A 21,949-nucleotide genomic window follows, 5' to 3' on the forward strand; every position below is an offset into this window, starting at 1 on the left:
TTGACATTCGTGAGCAAGTTTCAGAGTCTCCTCTGACGTTCATCTTGGTCTTTTTTTTTCCTTCCTGTTTTTTCAATGACTTCTTGCTTTCTTCATGTATAATGTCCTTGATGTGATTCCATAACTCGTCTGGTCTTCAGTCACTAGTATTCAATGCGTCAAATCTATTCTTCAGATGGCCTCTAAAATTTAGTATATATCCCTATACTCAAGGTCATATTTTGGCTCTCATGGACTTGCTCTGATTTTCTTCAGTTTCACCTTGAACTTGCATATGAGCAATTGATGTTCTGTTCCACAGTCGGCCCCTGGCCTTGTTCTGGTTGAGGATATTGAGCTTTTCCATTGTCTCTTTCCACAGATGTAGTCAATTTGACTCCTGTGTGTTCCATCTGGTGAGGTTCTTGTGTACAGTGGCCATTATGCTGGTGAAAGAAGGTATTTGCAATGAAGAAGTCATTGGTCTTGCCAAATTCTATCATTTGATCTCTGGCATTGTTTCTATCACCAAGGCCATATTTTCCAACTACCGATCCTTCTTTGTTTCCAACTTTCTCATTCCAATCGCCAGTAATTATCAATGCATCCTGACTGCATTTTCGATCAATTTCAGGCTTTAGCAGCTGATAAAAATCTTCTGTTTCTTCATCTTTGGCCTTAGTGGTTGGTGTGTAAATTTGCATAATAGTCGTACTAACTGGTCTTCCCTGTAGGCATATGGATATTTTTCTATCACTGACAGCGTTGTACTTCCAGATAGATCTTGACATGTTCTTTTTGATGATGAATGCAACACCATCCCTCTTCGAGTTGTCATTCCCAGCATAGTAGACTATATGATTGTCTGATTCAAAATGGCTAATACCAGTCCATTTCAGCTCACTAATGCCTAGGATATCAATGTTTGTGTGTTCCATTTCATTTTTGATTATTTCCAATTTTCCTAGATTCATACTTTGTACATTCCAGGTTCTGATTACTAACAGATATTTGCAGCTGTTTCTTCTCATTTTGAATTGCGCCACATCAGCAAATGAAGGCCGCAAAAGCTTTACTCCACGTCATTAAGTTCTACTCTACTTTGAGGAGGCAGTTCTTACCCAGTCGTCTTTTGAGTGCCTTCCAACTGGGGGGGCTCGCCTTCCAGCACTATATCAGACAATGTTCCGCTGCTATTCATAAGGTTTTCGCTGGCTAATTCTTTTCAGAAGTAGACTGCTGGGTCCTTCTTCCTAGTCTGTCTTAGTCTGGAAGCTCAGCTAAAACCTGTCCTCCATGGGTAACCCTGCTGGTATCTGAATACTGGTGGCATAGCTTCCAGCATCACAGCAACACACAAGCCCCCACAGTAGGACAAACTGACAGACACTTGGCGGGGTGGGGAGGGGAGGGAGCTATTCTTAAGTGGAGGAAAAAAATTTTTTAAGTGGAATAAAAAAATAATGGAAAACTGAAAAATTCCCGCCACTTAAGGGGCTATTCTTATATGGTGGGAATTTTTCATTTTTCCATTATTTTCTTAATTCCATTTAAAATTTTTTTTAATTCCATTATTAACTTGAATATCATCTATAACAGGAAAAAAAACAGTTTTAAATATTTGAATGCAAGTATTTTTTATTAGCTTTCAAAAGTCATGAGGAACCTTATTTATTAAAGATAACAGGAAAGGGAAATACAACAGGTAAACAGAAATTTTTAAATGGTGAGAAAGGTATGTGTGGAAATGTGCTTTGAGGTGGCTTAGAGATGTGTGGCTGGAGAGAGGACTTATGAGGGGACAAGGAGGGTTACTATTCCAATACTGGAGCAAGAGATTCCAAGAGACTCTGAAATTTCTTGGTATTTTGGAACTAACATAGATTTGATGCACAGTAATAGAAAAGATATCAAGTAAATCTGGGCTTGTACTGCTAACCAATTGCAGAAGTGTGAAAGAAAGTTTTAACACTTTATTGATATAATGAAAATCAACAAAGTTGGGAATTGCTTTAATGAATACCACATGGGAAAATAGAATGATTGGCTATGGAAAACAAAAATCAGAAAATCTCCCTTTGAAAGGATGGCTAAAGTATCACTTTCCATTATAAACGAGGAATCTAAACACATTGTCAAAAATACACATTGTCAAATGAATTTGAACAAAAATATTTGAGCTTTCTGTCAGTTAACTAGAATAAGTTTAGATTTTAATTTAAGCATCAGGAGGAATGACCAAATGGTTTACAAATAGCTTTGCAGAGAGCAGAAGTGATAAAAATTGCAAACCGATAATATGTAAATAAATATTTGCATTGACTGGTATAAATATTTAGAAGTGCTGAGTACTCCCAATTATCTTGTTTTAATTGGTTCACAGAGAAACTAACTTTTGACAAATGTACTTGGCCAATTAACACTTCAGCAGCTCAGCTGAAGTCTTTGATCTTAAGAGTATTTTGGAGGGTAGTTACTCCTTTGTACCAGTGGAGAAATAAACTTTTCATTCTCTTATGAAAACACAGTGGTTTGTAGGCCTCTTTCTGCAGCCAAACACGTCTTGGTCCTTGAGAATGAAGCCAGGAAGGGTATAATACTGAATTGCCCAAACCACTGGTACTGGGATTATGCTGGGGAGGAGGGAAAGGGACAAAGCTCAGAGGAAATGTTGGATATTGGTTCTGAAATATCTGTCATGACAGTAGTTTCCAATCAATAATCTCTGATCATAAACAGTGCCTGATTCCCAAACAGGGACAATATAGATATTGTTTCAGAGAAGAAGAAAGCAGGTATAGTCTGAAAGCTCCCTTATTTCTTGCCCTCTCCCTCCCAATTTATATCTCATTCCCAATTTATGTCTTATACCAGCTTCCTCTAGGAAGAAAGGCCTGGTAATCTACTTCTGACGAATCAACCAGCAAAAACCCCATGTGGATGACAACAGTCTTATCCCATTGTTCATGGGCTCACCATGAATTGGAGGCCAATGTGACAGCAGCTAACAGCAACCAGCTTCCTTTGATTAAAAAAAACCAAACCTGTTGCCGTTGAGTTGATTCTGACTCATAGTGACCCTACAGGACAGGGTAGAACTGCCCCACAGAGTTTCCAAGGAGCACCTGGTAAATCTGAACTGCCAACCTTTTGGTTAGCAGCCATAGCTCTTAATGATTACACCTTCCTTCGATAGTTAGATATTTTAAAAATAAAAATAGTTATCTCCAGCTAGATTGTAGAAGAGCAGGAAGTCACTTTTTCTCCCAGCTTATTGGGCAGAATACTCATGCGGCTCCACCCATCCACAGAGAGGCCAAGAAGGCAATCTTCCATGTGCGTAGAAGATGAAGAGTCAGAAATATTTAACAAAGAACATCAGTTATTATTGTGGAGCTCAATAAATTTGAATATTAGTTTAGAATACAAGACAAGCACAGTCTATACGAAAATGGGCCTTTCAAGCAAGGAGGTGAGCAGAAGTAAGTTTGTGAGAAAGTACAATATGTTTTTAGGAGAAGCTAAATCAGGATGGCTAGAAGAATGAACAAATCAGTCTTAGAAGAAATAAAACCAGAATGCCCCTTACAGGTGAGAATGGTGAGGCTTCGGCTTGCTTACTCTGAACACATCATCAGGAAAGAACAAGCACTAGAGAAGGACATCATGGCTGGTAAAGTGGAGGGTTGGCACAGGCGAAGGAGGCCCTAGGTGAGATGGATTGACACGGTGGCCAAAACAGTGGACTCAAACATAGCAAAGATTATGAAGACAGCACAGGCCCAGGCAACGTTTTTTACTGTTATATATGATGTCACCATGAGTTCGTGCTGACTCAAAGTGCTGATGCTTCCAAGACCTAAAATAGATACTTCAGAAGGTTGGTATGAAAATATATAAATTCATGCTCATTCTCTGCTTTAATGTTTTCCCTGATAATAAAATATGTTCGTGACATAAAATTTTGATACCATGGAAATTTAAAAAGAAGACAATGGTCATTACTCATAGTCCTCTGATCTAGAAATAACAATGGTTAACATAATGGTTAACATTTGTCTTTAATATTTTGTTTTTATATGCATATGTGTGTGTGTTTAAATAAATTTATACGTGTAGTTGTTTTATACTTTTTATACTCGCGTGATAATGAGTATTCTTTTACATCATTAAATATTTTTCCAAAACTTGATTTTGAATAGATACATAATATTCCATCATATGGATGAAAAACAAATTTAAGCAGCTACGTAATATTGCAACTTGTAGACATTAAGTTCTTTTCTTTCTGTACTATAAAAATGCACAGTGTACACCCTTATACAAATCCATGTTCTTCCATTACGATCATCACATCTGGGCTGATAAGTCAGAGAGATATCTTCTCAGGGGAGCAGGGCATTTGTTGGTCCCTCAAATACAAAGGGCTCAGGCAACTGAAGAGACAAGGATGTTTTCACGAGGAGGGAGAATGGAGCAAGCAAAGCATGAGAGATACATGCTTCTTTGGGTCATCATACATAGGCAAGTGAATTGGAGGGGAAGGGAGAGAATGAGCAGACTGTAGAGGGCTGAGATAAGGAGCTTCCTCAATATTCTACAAGCAAGGAGAGCAAAACAAGGGGCTCTGATTAGTGTCCTGTGTGCACTGAAGTGTTTTAGGAAGATGATGCTGGAACTGCATGAAGCCTGCCGAGACTGGAGACAGACAGACCAGTTAAGAGGACTTGACTAGGCTGGACTGAGGAGTAGAAAGGCCTTTACTCTTCCTACTCATTTGTTTACTAATTGTGTGACACTTGCATGAGTCACTATGACGGTTCATGTAATTCACTTAGTGTACCAAGATGGCTAACTGCTTAGATTAGATCCCAGGTTTCCTGACTCCACTTAAGTGCTTTGTTTGTGGTTCTTCCTCATAGCAAAATATAAAGTGATATACTCATTTACCTTCTGGATTAAAAAAAAAAAAAAATTACAGTTCTGAAAATCTTGGTAACTGGTTGTACATTTCTCTTTTCCTTGGATGCTTTGGTACTGAGTAGACTCGTTATACCTGTGTGTTCCTTGATTTAAGCTTCAAAATATTTTATAGTCCACGTGTTCAAGTTATCAGCCCCTGTCTGTCAGTTTGTCATACTGTGGTGGCTTGTGTCTTGCTATAATGATGGGAGCTATGCCACTGGTATTTCAAATACCAGCAGGGTTACCCATGGTGGACAGGTTTCAATAGAGCTTCCAGACTAAGACAGACTAGGAAGAAAGACTTGGCAATCTACCTCTAAAGATTAGTCCGTGAAAACCTTATAGATCACAACAGAACATTGTCTGACTTGCTTGCTTTGGACACGTCATCAGGAGGAGTCAACCGCTAAGGAGGACATCATGTTTGGTGAAGTAGAGGGCCAGCAAGGACAAGGGAGATCCTCCGTGAGATGGGTTGGCACAATAGCCTCAATGATGGACTTGAATATGCTGACAATCGTGAGGATGGCACAGGACTGAGCAATGCTTTGTTCTGTTGTACTTAAGGTCACCACGAGTCAGAGATGGTGGCTATCTCTTTCTCTCTGTCTTTCAAATAATGGTCAATAAGTATTTGATGTTATACTTGCAAGCATCCATGAATTTTTTTAATTCATTCGCCAAACCTACATTAAATGAGGTCCTTGGGTGGCGTAAATGTTTTGTGCACAACTAATAACTGTGGGTTTGTGGTTTGAACCCATCCAGAAGAGTCATGGAAGAAAGCCCTGGAAAGACTATAGCCAAGAAACCCTATGGAGCAGTTCTACTTTGTAATACCTAGGGTTGCCATGGGTCAGAGTCAACTTGATGGCAATGAGCTTGCTAGGTTTGGGGAGGTGAAGAGCCATATAAATTTATAATTGTCGCATAATATTAAAGAAATGGTAATTACACATGTACATACAGTTGTGGGATCAGGGATCACAGAGGTGAACTTGGCTTACTTGATTTAGGGATTGGAACCAGCCCTAGGGTTTTCATTGGCTGATGCTCGGATTTACCAAATATAAATACAGGATTCCCAGTTAAATTTGAGTTTCAGATAAACAATTTTTTAAAACTATAAGTGTACCCCAAATATTACATGGGACACACTTATACTAGAACTGTATTTGTTGTTTATCTGAAATCGAAATTTCACTGAGCATCCTGTATTTTATCTGGCAACCTTAACTGGTGCAGCTGGACAGACTAGTGGATGAAGCTCCGTGGAGTTAGTGTGGGAAAAGGGAGTGCTTATCCATGGCACCAAGAGGTGTCAGAATGCATTGAGGAGAGTCAAGCTCAGAGGCCAGGAAAAGTGAGGATATTTGGGGGTAGAGATGGAGGTGAGGTGAGAGGTACACCAAAGTTGGGGGATCAAAACTGAGTTTGCCATTTCATATCATTCTGGAAGTTCATGCCAGTGTGATGATCTCCAGAACAGAAATGAAGAGAGTGACCTTTGTGTACTGGAAAAGAGAGAGAGAGAGAAAAAAAATTACTTTCAGAAAATATCTCCACAGAAAACCCATGAGAATAAACCAAAAAATATTGGGATAGATGAGAGTTCAGCAAGGTCATTAAGTATGAAAGAAACATTAAAAAAGTCAGTAGCTTTCTTTTGTAGCAGCAATAACCAGCTAGGAAATATAATGGGAAAAGACTGCATTTGAGATACCATGAAAAGTATGAAACAGCTACAAAAAGGTTGCCATGAAATGTGTGGGACCTATATAAAAAACAAATTCAAGACAATCAGTAACACTGAAGGAGATGAAAATGGGGAGAGAGGCCATATTCCTATATGGGAAGGCCAAACACTGTAAAGATCTAAGTTATCCCAAAATTTATCTTTAGGGTTAATGAAATTGCAGCCAACATCTCAGCACAATAAACATGGAACTTCAAAATGATTCTAAATTTTATCTGAAAGAATAAACTAGAAAGAACAGCTAAAGAAGTTTAGAAGAAAAGATTAATAAAGGGGTTAACTAACCCTGCTGTTGTTAGCTGCCATTGAGTTAGCTCCCAACTCACAGCAACCCCTTGCACAATTGAACAAAATGCTGCTGGGTCCTGCACTATCCCAGGATTGATTGGGGATTGAAGTGTTGTGATCCATAGGGTTTTCATTGGCTAACTCTCAGAAGTAAATCACCAGGCCTTTCTTCCTAGTCCATTTTAGTCTGGAAGCTCCCCTTAAACCTGTTCGGCATCATAGCAATACACAAGCCCCCACTGACAGACAGGAAGTGGCTGTGCATGAGGTGCGTTGGCCAGGCATGGAGCCCAGGTCTCGCACGTGGGCGGCAAGAATTCTACCATTGCCTCTAGCTAACCCTCGATATTAAAACATTCAAAAAAAAAAAAAAAACCCTCCATTTCTTACATCCGCACTATGTTTGGGAGAAATAGGCAGACGAGACAACAGAATGGAATGGAGAACCCAGAAAAGGCTCTGATGTCTGAAACATGACGTGGGAGAAAGATATAAATCCCTGGGAAACAGAAGGATGGCTTAAGAGAATGGGCTAGAAAAAATTGGATATCTATTTGAAGAACAAAATAATTTTTACCTCATAAGAAAACCCATTGCCGTTGAGTTGATTCTGACTCATAGTGACCCTATAGGACAGAGCAGAACTGCCCCATAGAGTTTCCAAGGAATGCCTGGTGGATTCAAACTGCTGACCTTTTGCTTAGCAGCTGTAGCTCTTAACCACTATGCCACCGGAGTTTTTCCTTTTACCTCATAGGAAACACAAATTTCTAGATGCATTATGAAAAGTTAAATGCATGTGAAAATTAAAGAAAATTAGGGTGAATATCTGATCACTGGATTTAAATAATTTTGGGGGTGCTTTAAAGAACTTTGAGTAATATAAATCCAGGCAATCAGAAGCCATTAAGGGTTTTTAAGTCAATTTGTCCTTTGCAAAGTGCTTGCTGGCTGCAGGGAAGGAACGCCTGGTAGCTAGCAGGCAGACCAGTTTGAAGACCATTGGAATAATCCAGGCCAGAGACGTCAGGGTCTAACTAAACCTTGGCAGTGGGGAAAGGCAAGAGAAGGATATGGAAAATATCAGCAGACTCCCCAAGAATTTTCTGTGTGTACTACTTGTCTAGACATAAAGGAACATGCTTGGGATATCTCTGTCCGATGGTTTGTAAAAGGGTAATTTTTTTTAGTAAACCCCATTTTTATTATCCCCACGTACAAGACCTCCCCCTATTTCAGGTCTTTTAAACCCCAGACCTAGCATAATCAAATTCAGTGTTTCCCACTTTCTATGTTTTCTTTTCTCAGTCTCTGGAAACCCGATCTAACTAAAAAAACTAAATTTCACTGTAATCGATAAAATATTGTACAGTGTGTGTGGAATCAGATATGTCTGTGTTTTTATAAATGTACATTAGAGAGGGACAGGCACAGAACTGAACAAGGCTGGCTTGTTCGTGGTTTTTAATATAGATATGCTGTACTAAACAGCATGATATGTCATAAAACGAAACCTAATATTTGAAAATGAGATTGCAGTCTCTATGTGTTTAAATGGTTTTCCTGGGAGACAAATCTTCTTTCATTTGAACAAACACGCAAACGTGGTTTTTATGAAGTACTAGGAAATACCTTGTAGTAAAGCTGCATGAATGAAATAAGTATGGCTGGCCGACAGTTCACAGAGCATCAACCATCGCAATTATAATCAAGCCACATTTTGACCTGCTCTCAATATAATTTTGAAGTGTCAGGTTAGAAATGAGAATGACACAATGTGTACGGTTCCTCCGATTGGTCACAATTGCTTTCTGAAGTATTTAATAGTCTATTAGGCAGCAGAGTGGTTATGGTGGCTCAAAATGAAAAAAAAAAAAAAGACATCGGGGATCTTCACCTCAGGATTTAAAGACACTTGATCCAGTACACCTGGATCTGCCTTGGATTAGCCCTTAAAGTACCACACTTCATTGCTAGTAGAATTCTTGGCTGAGTGTAATAGGGAAATCATAATTCTGTACATTTGTCGTTGCTGGTTGCCATCAAGTCAGCTCCAACTCATGGTTACCTTATGTGTGACGGAATGAACCACTGCCCAGTCCTGCGCCATCTTCGTGATCCTTGGTATGTTCGAGTCCATCGTTGTGGTTATTGTGTAGTGCCTTCCAACCATCTTCTAGCACTATATCAGACAATGTTCTGTTGTGATCCATAAGGTTTTCATTGACTAATTTTTGGAACTAGATCGCTAGGCCTTCCTTCTAGTCTGTCTTAGTCTGGAAGCTCCACTAAGACCTGTCCACCGTGGGTGACCCTACTGGTATTTAAAATACCGGTGGCATAGCTTCCAGCATCACAGCAACACACAAGCACCATAGTATGACAAACTGACAGACAGGTGGTAAACTAAAAAGGTAGAATGTCAATTTTCCAAGATTGCTTAACTAGAATTATTGTAGTTAATTATGGATAAGTTATAACTTATTCAGTCCATGGAAATGGATATTCTGAGAGCTGCAAAGATCCCTGACCCGAGACGGAGTCATAACTACAAATCTTGGATGACTCAATACCACTTTTTTCTTAAGTGTCCACTTTTCCTTTACTAAGAATGGCATTAAAATATCTGAAGGAGGAGCGAATGAGTATCTAATGTGATGTATATGCATACTATTTTGTAGGCAATGCCTGAGCATTGTTGTTGCTTCTTATTTTAGTAAGACATGGCAGGAAAACATGAACCAAGTCCTTCGGTAGGTGAATGGATAAGCAAACCATAGTACATCAAAACAATGGAGTTTATTCAATGATAAAAAAGAAATGAGCTATCAAGCTAAAAGACATGATTAACTTTAAATGCATATTCTAAGTGAAAAAAATCCGACCTGAACAGCTATATCACTGTATGATTCCACCTGTATGACATTCTAGAAGAGGCAAAATTGTACTGATAGTAAAAAGATCAGTGGTTGCTAGGAGTTCAGGGGGAGAAGGGAAGGGATAAACAGGTGGATCACAGGGTATTTTTAGGGCAGTGAAACTATCGTGTATGATACTATAAGGGTGGACACACGACATTAGAGATTTGTCAAAGCCCATAGAACTTTGCGACACAGAGTAAACTCTCATGTAAAGTATGGATTGTAGTTAATAATGTATCAGTATTGGTTCATGGGTGGTAACAAATACACCACAATGATGCAAGATGTAACTGTGTGAAGACAATAATGTAAGAGAAACTGTGTGTGTGGGCAGGGGAGGAGGTACGTGGGAACTCTTTGTACTTTATGTAAACTTTAGCTACTCTAAAAAAAAAAAAGTCTATTAAAAAAAAAAAACCCATCCCTGTTATTGGATGGAAGCTGAAAAGCTGTAGGCACCCACAGGGCTTAAGCAAAGAGAATAGTATGCTGAGTGTGTGTCATTCCAGCTGAGTCTGGCTGCTGTCACAAAAGCCTATTGTTAACTTGATGGGGAGGTGGAAATAGCTCAGGATTTTTCTCCTTTTCTTGCATATGGTGTGGAAGCATCTGCTTCCTTCTGGGTCCTGGGTTCTTATATAGCACTAGTTGTTTAAGTAAAGATCGGGTTCTTGGTTGGAGGCAAAGGGTTGTTGATAATGACACAGCTGAAGTGAGCCAATTAGAGACGAGGGTCAAGAAATGGAGCCCGGAGGAAATGAGTTTTGCTCTGGTGCCAAGGGTGGATGACCCAATAAGCGAGGTAAGCACGGGCTTACTTGTACTTATTTCCTAACCTGTAGTGAACAATTTGGCATGGGTTTTTGTTCACTACACATTAGGAAGTAAGCCTGTACTTACTTCGCTTACTGGGTACTTTGTCCCTGTCAGGGACTGTAATTTGAAAAGAGGCTTTGATTCTGTAGGAAGGTGCTGTGGGGTTGGGAGAGAGACACATGCCAGCCACACCTAGAAGCAGAATCTCTGATGTAGTGAAGAGATGTGAAATTGATCACTACGAATGATCTGGTAAAAAAGGTAAGCACCGTGCTTACCTTGCCTATTGGATAATCTGGTGGCTCAAAATGACCACCATGAATGTATAAAATAAAATCCTCTATAGCAACTCATCCCACAAACATTTATCAAGGATTTATATACAGGAGGTAGGTAGACCCTTGAATATACAGAGATGATTTAGACAAAGGTTTTCAAGGAGCAGGAGGGTCTAGTGAGTGAAAAAAAAAAAAATGTGATTTCCAGATTACAAGTCTGTTTTTGACATTCAAATGAATGCATACCCTATTTGTGTTATGTTCAAAATGCATAGGAGCATTGAAGAGGGCTCTCAACTTCCCGGGAAGTCAAAAAAGGTATCAATTTAGATGGAGGAGTTTGACGTCCAAAGGAATAATGGTGGTCTCAGGGTGAGCTGCTGAAATGTGTTCACTAATATTCTTTCTTATAGAAAAAGAGAAGCTAAGAAATGCAGCTCGTATTATGCCTGCTTTCATCTGAACTGTTCTCTCTTCTCTCTCTTTTTTTTTTTTTATTATGAAATGGCTTCAGCTGTTCATATGAATCTCATATGAGTAGACATCAACTAGATGGTAACGGGTACGTACGGCATGATAGAGAACAGGCAAGGACAGTGGAAAAGAGGGGAAGAATGACTAGTTTATATTGTTGAGTTTTATAATCTTATTTATAAGTGATAGAGCAGAAATTACAGGTTCAGTTCAGTCCTAAGTTTTGCATATCTCAGCTGTGGTAGGCTGGATAATGGCCCTCAAAGATGGCCACGCTCTAATCCATGGAGCCTATAAATATGATACCTTACATGGTAAAAAGGATCTCCGCAGATGCAATTAAGGATTTTGAGATGTGGAAATTATCCTGGATTACCAGGTAGGCCCAATCTCATCACAAGGGTCCTGAGAAAAAGGAAGCTAGAAGTGTAGTAGCGGATACGATATTGGAAGCAAGAAGCTGGAGAGAAGCAAGGAAGGTGCCATGAGCCAAAGAATGCAGGTGGCCTCTAGAAGCTGAAAAAGGCAAGAAAGCAGATCCTCCCCTGAAGCCTCCAGAAGGAATGCTGCCTTCCTGCCACCCTGATTTCAGACTTCTGATGTCCAGAACTATAAGAGAATAAATTTATGTTGATTTTAACCACTAACCTTGTGGTGATTCGCTACTGCAGCAGTCAGAAATTAGTACAGTCCCTCATGACCATGGACAGAAAAAGTGGTCTTAAGGCCAGTGTGTTCTTAGAAATTCTCAAAAGGCACAATAAGTTATATTAGTCTCATCTGATCTTAACAAAACCTCCAGGAAGCAGGAAGCTGTTATACTAGTCCCTCATTTTGTATGTGTGTCCTAAGGGACACACGGCTAGTCTGTGTCAGAACCGGATTGAATGAGACCCTTCATTCCATGCTCTTCCCCTGGTGTAGACCATTTCCCTGGTGTCTAGGGCATCAGGCTACAAGTATATTTCCTATGTCAATTAGTTTTCTTCTGCACAAACTGACTTTAGAGATTTTTGCTTAAATTCGTACCACTACTCCTGGGCATCTCAGTGGACAGAGTGGAATGCCCTGGAGCCCCACCACCGATGGGAGTGCTGGCTGGCTCCTGTAGCTCCACAACCTTGGAGAAGCACTCAACCTCTCCTCAACTGTAAAATGGGATATTAACAGGGATCCTTCCTGACTCACAGGACTGCTGAGGATCAAACATGACAATATATATAAATGGGCTTTAAAAATTCTGAAATGCTATTCAGATATGAAGAATTATTATTTTTATATGCTCAAGAGGGCTGGCACAACCCCTCTCCCAGGTGACTAAAAAGCATATGTGATTTTATTTGCGCCAATAATTTCACTCTGATTAGTACTTGTTCAGTAGACTACACGCGTATGCACAATGCACAAAGCATTTATTCTTCTCCTGGCTACAGTAACTACACACCCACCCCCCACCTCCAAACATACCTTGTAAAAACAAATAAGACTCGTAAAACAAAACAAAAGCAAAAAGAGGGGGATGGCGGATGGCATCATTCGTGAGAACTGTGTGTCACCAAGAAGATTCGCCTGTCAGTCTGCAAATGAGCCTCTTTTGATAGTGGACAGTGAATACTTTGGACCAAACAACTCCCCAAACATACAGGATCCATTGATCTTTCTTTTTTCTCTCTCTCTCTTTTTCTTTAATTTTTAACGTGGTTTCCTAACTCTCCACTTTAGGAGGTAAATACAATTCTGGCAGAGTCCCGGTCTAATTTAGTTTATTAGGGCTTTTACTACAAGTTTTTAAGCACTCACTGATTTTCAAAAACATATTAAAATGGCCATGCCCAATCTCCGAGATTGGTACAAGTCCACATTTCCCAAACGACTTAATAGTCTGCAGCTTGTGCCAGACAGAGAAATGATTTCACCATTCTCTCTCCCCCAACTTAAAGGCTGGACATTGTTTTTTAAGTCTGTGGTGAGAGGGAGCCGTTTGCTTGGCCATGCTGGCCTCCTCCTCCATAGAATTCCCTCCTACAAGTTTTATAGGTTCCACTGTCCTGCAGGGCAAATTAAGTCCCCAAAGAACTTCTTTGTAGGCCATTTCTGGGACTAGCAGCCCTGCCCTGGTCCGTTCTTGGAAGGTGGAGCTCCGAGGGGTATTTATCCAGACAAAGTTTGGTATTTCGGGTAGAGGGCTTGGAAAGGCTATGGAGACCCTGTCCTATGGCATAGTAATTAAAATTGGATGAGTCTTGTTTCTCAAAATCTTTTTTGTCTACTATTTCTCCATTTATTTTACGACTGCCAGTGACAAATTTAGCAAACATTTATGTAGAACAAATGAATGAATGAATAAATACATGAGCACCTTCTATTGCGAGACTCTGTGCTAAAAACTGGATGGTGGAGGTGAGCTCACAATTTAATGGGGGAAAATTGCATCAATCTAAGTACCATATAACACTGTGATGACAGCCCTGATTGGAGTTTAGGTCAGGCTCCAAGGTGGTACAAAGAAGACATAGTTAAGTTTACGTGGAGATAGAATGAGGAAAGACAAAGATGATTGATTCCCTACAAAAGGGCAAACTTACCCATGAAACTCTACTAGACAAACACTTTACCTGAGATTTATGTTAAATTTCTTACTTGAAAGTTCTTACTTTATTTATTTATTTTTTATTAACTTTTATTGAGCTTCAAGTGAACGTTTACAAATCAAGTTAGACTGTCACATATAAGTTTATATACATCTTACTCCGTACTCCCACTTGCTCTCCCCCTAATGAGTCAGCCCTTCCAGTCTCTCCTTTCGTGACAATTTTGCCAGCTTCCAACTCTCTCTATTCTCCCATGCCCCCTCCAGACAGGAGATGCCAACACAGTCTCAAGTGTCCACCTGATATAATTAGCTTACTCTTCATCAGCATCTCTCTCCTACCCACTGTCTAGTCCCTTTCATGTCTGATGAGTTGTCTTCGGGGATGGTTCCTGTCCTGTGCCAACAGGTTTGGGGACCATGACCGCCGGGATTCCTCTAGTCTCAGTTAGACCATTAAGTATGGTCTTTTTATGAGAATTTGGGGTCTGCATCCCACTGATCTCCTGCTCCCTCAGGAGTTCTCTGTTGTGTTCCCTGTCAGGGCAGTCATCGATTGTGGCCGGGCACCAAATAGTTCTTCTGGTCTCAGGATGATGTAGGTCTCTGGTTCATGTGGCCCTTTCTGTCTCTTGGGCTCTTAGTTGTCGTGTGACCTTGGTGTTCTTCATTTTCCTTTGTTCCAGGTGGGTTGAGGCCAATTGATGCATCTTAGATGGCTGCTTGTTAGCATTTAAGACCCCAGACGCCACATTTCAAAGTGAGATGCAGAATGTTTTCATAATAGAATTATTTTGCCAATTGACTTAGAGGCCCCCTTAAACCATGGTCCCCAAACCCCCGCCATTGCTCCGCTGACCTTTGAAGTATTCATTTTATCCTGGAAACTTCTTTGCTTTTGGTCCAGTCCAATTGAGCTGACCTTCCAAGTATTGAGTGTTGTCCTTCCCTTCAGCTACAGCAGTTCTTATCTACTAATTAATCAGTAAAAAACCCTCTCCCACCCTCCCTCCCTCCCCCCCTCGTAACCACAAAAGTATGTGTTCTTCTCAGTTTATACTATTTCTCAAGATCTTATAATAGTGGTCTTATACAATATTTGTCCTTTTGCCTCTGACTAATTTCGCTCAGCATAATGCCTTCCAGGTTCCTCCATGTTATGAAATGTTTCACAGATTCGTCACTGTTCTTTATCGATGCGTAGTATTCCATTGTGTGAATATACCACAATTTATTTACCCATTCATCTGTTGATGGACACCTTGGTTGCTTCCAGCTTTTTGCTATTGTAAACAGAGCTGCAATAAACATGGGTGTGCATGTATCTGTTTGTGTGAAGGCTCTTGTTTCTCTAGGGTATATTCCGAGGAGTGGGATTTCTGGGTTGTATGGTAGTTCTATTTCTAACTGTTTAAGATAATGCCAGATAGATTTCCAAAGTGGTTGTACCATTTTACATTCCCACCAGCAGTGTATAAGAGCTCCAATCTCTCCACAGCCTCTCCAACATTTACTATTTTGTGTTTTTTGGATTAATGCCAGCCTTGTTGGAGTGAGATGGAATCTCATCGTGGTTTTAATTTGCATTTCTCTAATGGCTAATGATCGAGAGCATTTTCTCATGTATCTGTTAAAAAAAAAAAAATCTGTTAGCTGCCTGAATATCTTCCTTAGTGAAGTGTGTGTTTCTATCCTTTGCCCACTTCTTGATTGGGTTGTTTGTCTTTTTGTGGATGAGTTTTGACAGAATCATGTAGATTTTAGAGATCAGGCGCTGGTCGGAGATGTCATAGCTGAAAATTCTTTCCCAGTCTGTAGGTGGTCTTTTTACTCTTTTGGTGAAGTATTTAGATGAGCATAGGTGTTTGAATTTTAGGAGCTCCCAGTTATCTGGTCTCTCTTCATCACTTTTGGTAATGTTTTGTATTCTGTTTATGCCTTGTATTAGGGCTCCTAAGGTTGTCTCTATTTTTTCTTCCATGATCTTTATTGTTTTAGTCTTTATGTTTAGGTCTTTGATCTACTTGGAGTTAGTTTTTGTGCTTGGTGTGAGGTATGGGTCCTGTTTCATTTTTTTGCAAATGGATATCCAGTTATGCCAGCACCATTTGTTAAAAAGACTATCTTTTCCCCAATTAACTGACACTGGGCCTTTGTCAAATATCAGCTGCTCATACGTGGATGGATCTATGTCTGGGTTCTCAATTCTGTTCCACTGGTCTATGTGCCTGTTGTTGTACCAGTACCAGGCTGTTTTGACTACTGTGGCTGTATAATAGCTTCTGAAATCAGGTAGAGTGAGGCCTCCCACTTTCTTCTTCTTTTTCAGTAATGCTTTGCTTATCTGAGGCTTCTTTCCCTTCCATATGAAGTTGGTGATTTGTTTCTCTATCACCTTAAAAAATGACATTGGAATTTGGATCGGAAGTGCATTGTATGTATAGATGGCTTTTGGTAGAATAGACGTTTTTACTATGTTAAGTCTTCCTATCCATGAGCAAGGTATGTTTTTCCACTTAAGTATGTCCTTTTGAATTTCTTGTAGTAGAGCTTTGTAGTTTTCTTTGTATAGGTCTTTTACATCCTTGGTAAGATTTATTCCTAAGTATTTTATCTTCTTGGGGGCTACTGTGAATGGTATTGATTTGGTTATTTCCTCTTAGGTGTTCTTTTTGTTGATGTAGAGGAATCCAAGTGGTTTTTGTATGTTTATCTTATAACCTGAGACTCTGCCAAACTCTTCTATTAGTTTCGTAGTTTTCTGGAGAATTCCTTAGGGTTTTCTCTGTATAAGATCATGTCATCTGCAAATAGAGATAATTTTACTTCCTCCTTGCCAATCCGGATGCCCTTTATTTCTTTGTCTAGCCTAATTGCTCTGGCTAGGACTTCTAGCACAATGTTGAATAAGAGCGATGATAAAGGGCATCCTTGTCTGGTTCCCGTTCTCAAGGGAAATGCTTTCAGGTTCTCTCCATTTAGAGTGATGTTGGCTGTTGCCTTTGCATAGACGCCCTTTATTATGTTGAGGAATTTCCCTTCAATTCCTATTTTCGTGTGAGTTTTTATCATAAATAGGTGTTGGACTTTGTCAAATGCCTTTTCTGCATCAATTGATAAGATCATGTGGTTTTTGTCTTTTGTTTTATTTATGTGGTGGATTACATTAATGGTTTTTCTAATATTAAACCAGCCTTGCATACCTGGTATAAATCCCACTTGATCGTGGTGAATTATTTTTTTGATATGTTGTTGAATTCTATTGGCTAGAATTTTGTTGAGGACTTTTGCATCTATGTTCATGAGGGATATAGGTCTATAATTTTCTTTTTTTGTAATGTCTTTACCCGGTTTTGGTGTCAGGGAGATGGTGGCTTCATAGAATGAGTTGGGTAGTATTCCATCATTTTCTATGCTTTGAAATACCTTCAGTAGTAGTGGGGTTAACTCTTCTCTGAAAGTTTGGTAGAACTCTGCAGTGAAGCCGTCCGGGCCAGGGCTTTTTTTTGCTGGGAGTTTTTTATTACCATTTCAATCTCTTTTTTTGTTATGGGTCTATTTAGTTGTTCTACTTCTGAATGTGTTAGTTTAGGTAGGTAGTGTTTTTCCAGGAATTCATCCATTTCTTCTAGGTTTGCAAATTTGTTAGAGTACAATTTTTCGTAAATATCTGATATGATTCTTTTAATTTCATTTGGTTCTGTTGTGATGTGGTCCTTCTCGTTTCTTATTCGGGTTATTTGTTTCCTTTCCTGTATTTCTTTAGTCAGTCTAGCCAATGGTTTATCAATTTTGTTAATTTTTTCAAAGAACCAGCTTTTGGCTTTGTTAATTCTTTCAATTGTTTTTCTGTTCCCTAATTTATTTAGTTCAGCTCTAATTTTTATTATTTGTTTTCTTCTGGTGCCTGATGGGTTCTTTTGTTGCTCACTTTCTATTTGTTCAAGTTGTAGGGACAGTTCTCTGCTTTTGGCTCTTTCTTCTTTTTGTATGTGTGCATTTATCGATATAAATTGGCCTCTGAGCACTGCTTTTGCTGTGTCCCAGAGGTTTTGATAGGAAGTATTTTCATTCTCGTTGCATTCTATGAATTTCCTTATTCCCTCCTTGATGTCTTCTATAACCCAGTCTTTTTTCAGGAGGGTATTGTTCAGTTTCCAAGTATTTGATTTCTTTTCCCTAGTTTTTCTGTTATTGATTTCTACTTTTATTGCCTTGTGGTCTGAGAAGATGCTTTGTAATATTTTGATGTTTTGGATTCTGCAAAGGTTTGTTTTATGACCTAATATGTGGTCTATGCTAGAGAATATTCCATGTGCGCTAGAAAAAAAAGTATACTTTGCAGCAGTTGGGTGGAGAGTTCTGTATAAGTCAACGAGGTCAAGTTGGTTGATTGTTGTAAGTAGGTCTTCCGTGTCTCTGTTGAGCTTCTTACTGGATGTCCTGTCCTTCTCCGAAAGTGGTGTGTTGAAGTCTCCTACTATAATTGTGGAGGTGTCTATCTCACTTTTCAGTTCTGTTAAAATTTGATTTATGTATCTTGCAGCCCTGTCATTGGGTGCATAAATATTTAATATGGTTATGTCTTCCTGATCAATTGTCCCTTTTATCATTATGTAGTGTCCTTCTTTATCCTTTGTGGTGGATTTAAGTCTAAAGTCTATTTTGTCAGAAATTATTATTGCTACTCCTCTTCTTTTTTGCTTATTGTTTGCTTGATATATTTTTTTCCATCCTTTGAGTTTTAGTTTGTTTGTGTCTCTAAGTCTAAGGTGTGTCTCTTGTAGGCAGCATATAGACGGATCGTGTTTCTTTATCCAGTCCGAGACTCTCTGTCTCTTTACTGGTGCATTTAGTCCATTTACATTCAGCGTAATTATAGATAAATAAGTGTTTAGTGTTGTCATTTTGATGCCTTTTTATGTGTGTTGTTGACAATTTCATTTTTCCACATACTTTTTTGTGCTGAGACGTTTTTCTTAGTAAATTGTGAGATCCTCGTTTTCGTAGTGTTTGACTTTATGTTTGTTGAGTCGTTACGTTTTCCTTGGCTTTTATCTTGAGTTATGGAGTTGTTATACCTTTGTGGTTACCTTAGTATTTACCCCTATTTTTCTAAGTAAAAACCTAACTTGTATTGTTCTCTATCGCCTTGTATCACTCTCCATATGGCAGTTCTATGCCACCTGTATTTAGTCTCTCTTTTTGATTATTGTGATCTTTTACATATTGACTTCAATGATTCCCTGTTATGAGCATTTTTTTTTTTAATTAATCTTAATTTGTTTTTGTGATTTCCCTATTTGAGTTGACATCAGGATGTTCTGTTTTGTGACCTTATGTTGTGCTGGTATCTGATATTATTGGTTTTCTGACCAAACAATTTCCTTTAGTATTTCTTGTAGTTTTGGTTTGGTTTTTGCGAATTGTCTAAGCTTGTGTTTATCTGTAAGTATCTTAATTTCGCCTTCATATTTCAGAGAGAGTTTTGCTGGATATATGATCCTTCGCTGGCAGTTTTTCTCCTTCAGTGCTCTGTGTATGTCATCCCATTGCCTTCTTGCCTGCATGGTTTCTGCTGAGTAGTCTGAATTTATTCTTACTGATTCTCCCTTGAAGGTGACCTTTCTTTTCTCCCTGGCTGCTTTTAAAATTTTCTCTTTATCTTTGGTTTTGGCAAGTTTGATGATAATATGTCTTGGTGTTTTTCTTTTTGGATCAATCTTAAATGGGGTTCGATGAACATCTTGGATAGATATCGTCTTTCATGATGTCAGGGAAGTTTTCTGTCAGCAGATCTTCAACTATTTTCTGTGTGTTTTCTGTCCTCCGTCCCTGTTCTGGGACTCCAATCACATGCAAGTTATCCTTCTTGATAGAGTCCCACATGATTCTTAGGGTTTCTTCATTTTTTTAAATTCTTTTATCTGATTTTTTTTCAGCTATGTTGGTGTTAATTCCCTGGTCCTCCAGATTTCCTAGTCTGCATTCTAATTGCTCGAGTCTGCTCCTCTGACTTCCTATTGTGTTGTCTAATTCTGTAATTTTATTGTTAATCTTTTGGATTTCTACATGCTGTCTCTCTATGGATTCTTGCAACTTATTAATTTTTCCACTATGTTCTTGAATAATCTTTTTGAGTTCTTCAACTGTTTTTATCAGTGTGTTCCTTGGCTTTTTCTGCAGTTTGCCTTATTTCGTTTCTGATGTCTTGAAGCATTCTGTAAATTAGTTTTTTATATTCTGTATCTGATAATTCCAGGATTGTATCTTCATTTGGGAAAGATTTTGATTCTTTTGTTTGGGGATTGTAGAAGCTGTCAGGGTCTGCTTCTTTATGTGGTTTGATATCGACTGCTATGTCCGAGCCATCACTAAGATATAAAAAAAATAGTGGTTTATTCTATAATTGCTCACTGAGTCTTATCTTGTTTTGTTTTCTTTCAATATACGTGGATGGGCTACTAGATTGTGCTGTCTTGTTTCTTGTAGCCCTTGACTTACTTATGACCTATTACCAGGTGGTTTGGGCTGTTGCCAGATATATATGCCTGAGTCTATTCACTATTCTTGAGTAGAATCTGATTTTGGGTCATCAAGTGTGTGCTGCACCCTAACACCTATCCACCTCGAGAAGTAGTGGTAATAGTTGTGTGCACCAGATTCTATTAGCAGCTGGGGTTCACCCTCCAGGGGGGGCAGGATGCTGACAGGCTTCCCCCAAGTGTCAGTGAGGTAGGTGTGTCTCTATTCCTATAGCGCCTTGGTGGGAGGGCACTGCAGCTGTACCTTAGGCCCCCAATGCAAGTACCTCTACTGATTGGTAGATGTCACCCTCCTTAGACCCCTAAGGCAAGAGGCTAGGTGGTCTGGAGGGAGCTTCAGCCCTCAGTTCCCTGTTGTGGATCAGTTAGGGCTCTGTTGAATAAGCAGAGATATCAGACCTGGGAAGCTTGTTTTTCCAGAAAATCCACTAAAAAAAATGCAGTCAGATCCCTATCAGAACTGCCTTTGGATTATAACCACCACCTTGTTCCCTGTAAGGATGAAAGTCCGAGATTTGGATCATATATGCTTGGCTGGAGCTGGTTCTGTGTTTTTAGTCCAATTAGGGATGGATTTTTGGTCCCTAGGTTTTTTGTGGTTCCTTTTCTCAGGTTGAAAGAATGGGTTAGGAAAAGACCAAAAAAAAAAAAGCGGGGGGAAAGCAAAGCCTCTGCAGAGCCAGAGCCGTTCTCCCTCTGGCTCAGGAAATTCCAATGTTAATGAAGCTGCCTGGGAAGGGTGGGGGAGGGTTCAGAGAAATAGGAGAGTAGCACCTCGGAATATAGCCAAAGTTGCTTATGTTGCTTCGAATGACTATTTTATCTGAGATTCCCGAGGGGCGTGTTGCCTATGTGTGCTGGTTGTGTGGAGATTGCCCCCAAGGGTCTGGCTCGCTGAAGCCGCGGTTAGATCCTCCGCTGCCAGTCCAAAGCTCAGTGTCAAGGTTCCCCTGCTGGGACGCTGCACTCCTGGTTCCAAAATCAGTCGCTGCCTCCCGGAGACTTCTCGTTCCGCCTGCCCCGTCGCCGCACCGCCTCTGCGGACTGGCTGGGCCCCCTCCCGGGGTTAGTTCAGGGGAGTAGGGCTGCGCCCCGTGCTTGCGCCATCACAGCGCCCAGTCAAAAGCCCGGTGCCAAGGTTCCCAGGCTGGGACGCTGCACTCCCGGCTCCAAAACCAGTCACTGCCTCCCGGGGACTTCTCTCACCACCCGTGTCGCCACGCCACCCGTGTGGACCGGCTGGGCCCCCTCCCAGGGTCAGTTCAGGGGGGTAGGGCTGCGCCCCTTGTTTGCTCCGTCACAAGATTCTGAGTTCAGCTCCCCTGGGCCCAGACCTA

At 39.9% G+C, this 21,949-nt stretch overlaps 1 protein-coding gene across 4 annotated transcripts in view; it reads right to left on the bottom strand.

Moving 5' to 3' along the window:
- The window catches only part of ANKFN1 (ankyrin repeat and fibronectin type III domain containing 1), a 463,794-nt gene that overhangs the window by 354,236 nt on the left and 87,609 nt on the right, over positions 1–21,949 (bottom strand). The window lies entirely within an intron of this gene.

This window comes from Elephas maximus, chromosome 19 (genome assembly GCF_024166365.1).
Source record: "Elephas maximus indicus isolate mEleMax1 chromosome 19, mEleMax1 primary haplotype, whole genome shotgun sequence".
NCBI lineage: Eukaryota > Metazoa > Chordata > Mammalia > Proboscidea > Elephantidae > Elephas > Elephas maximus.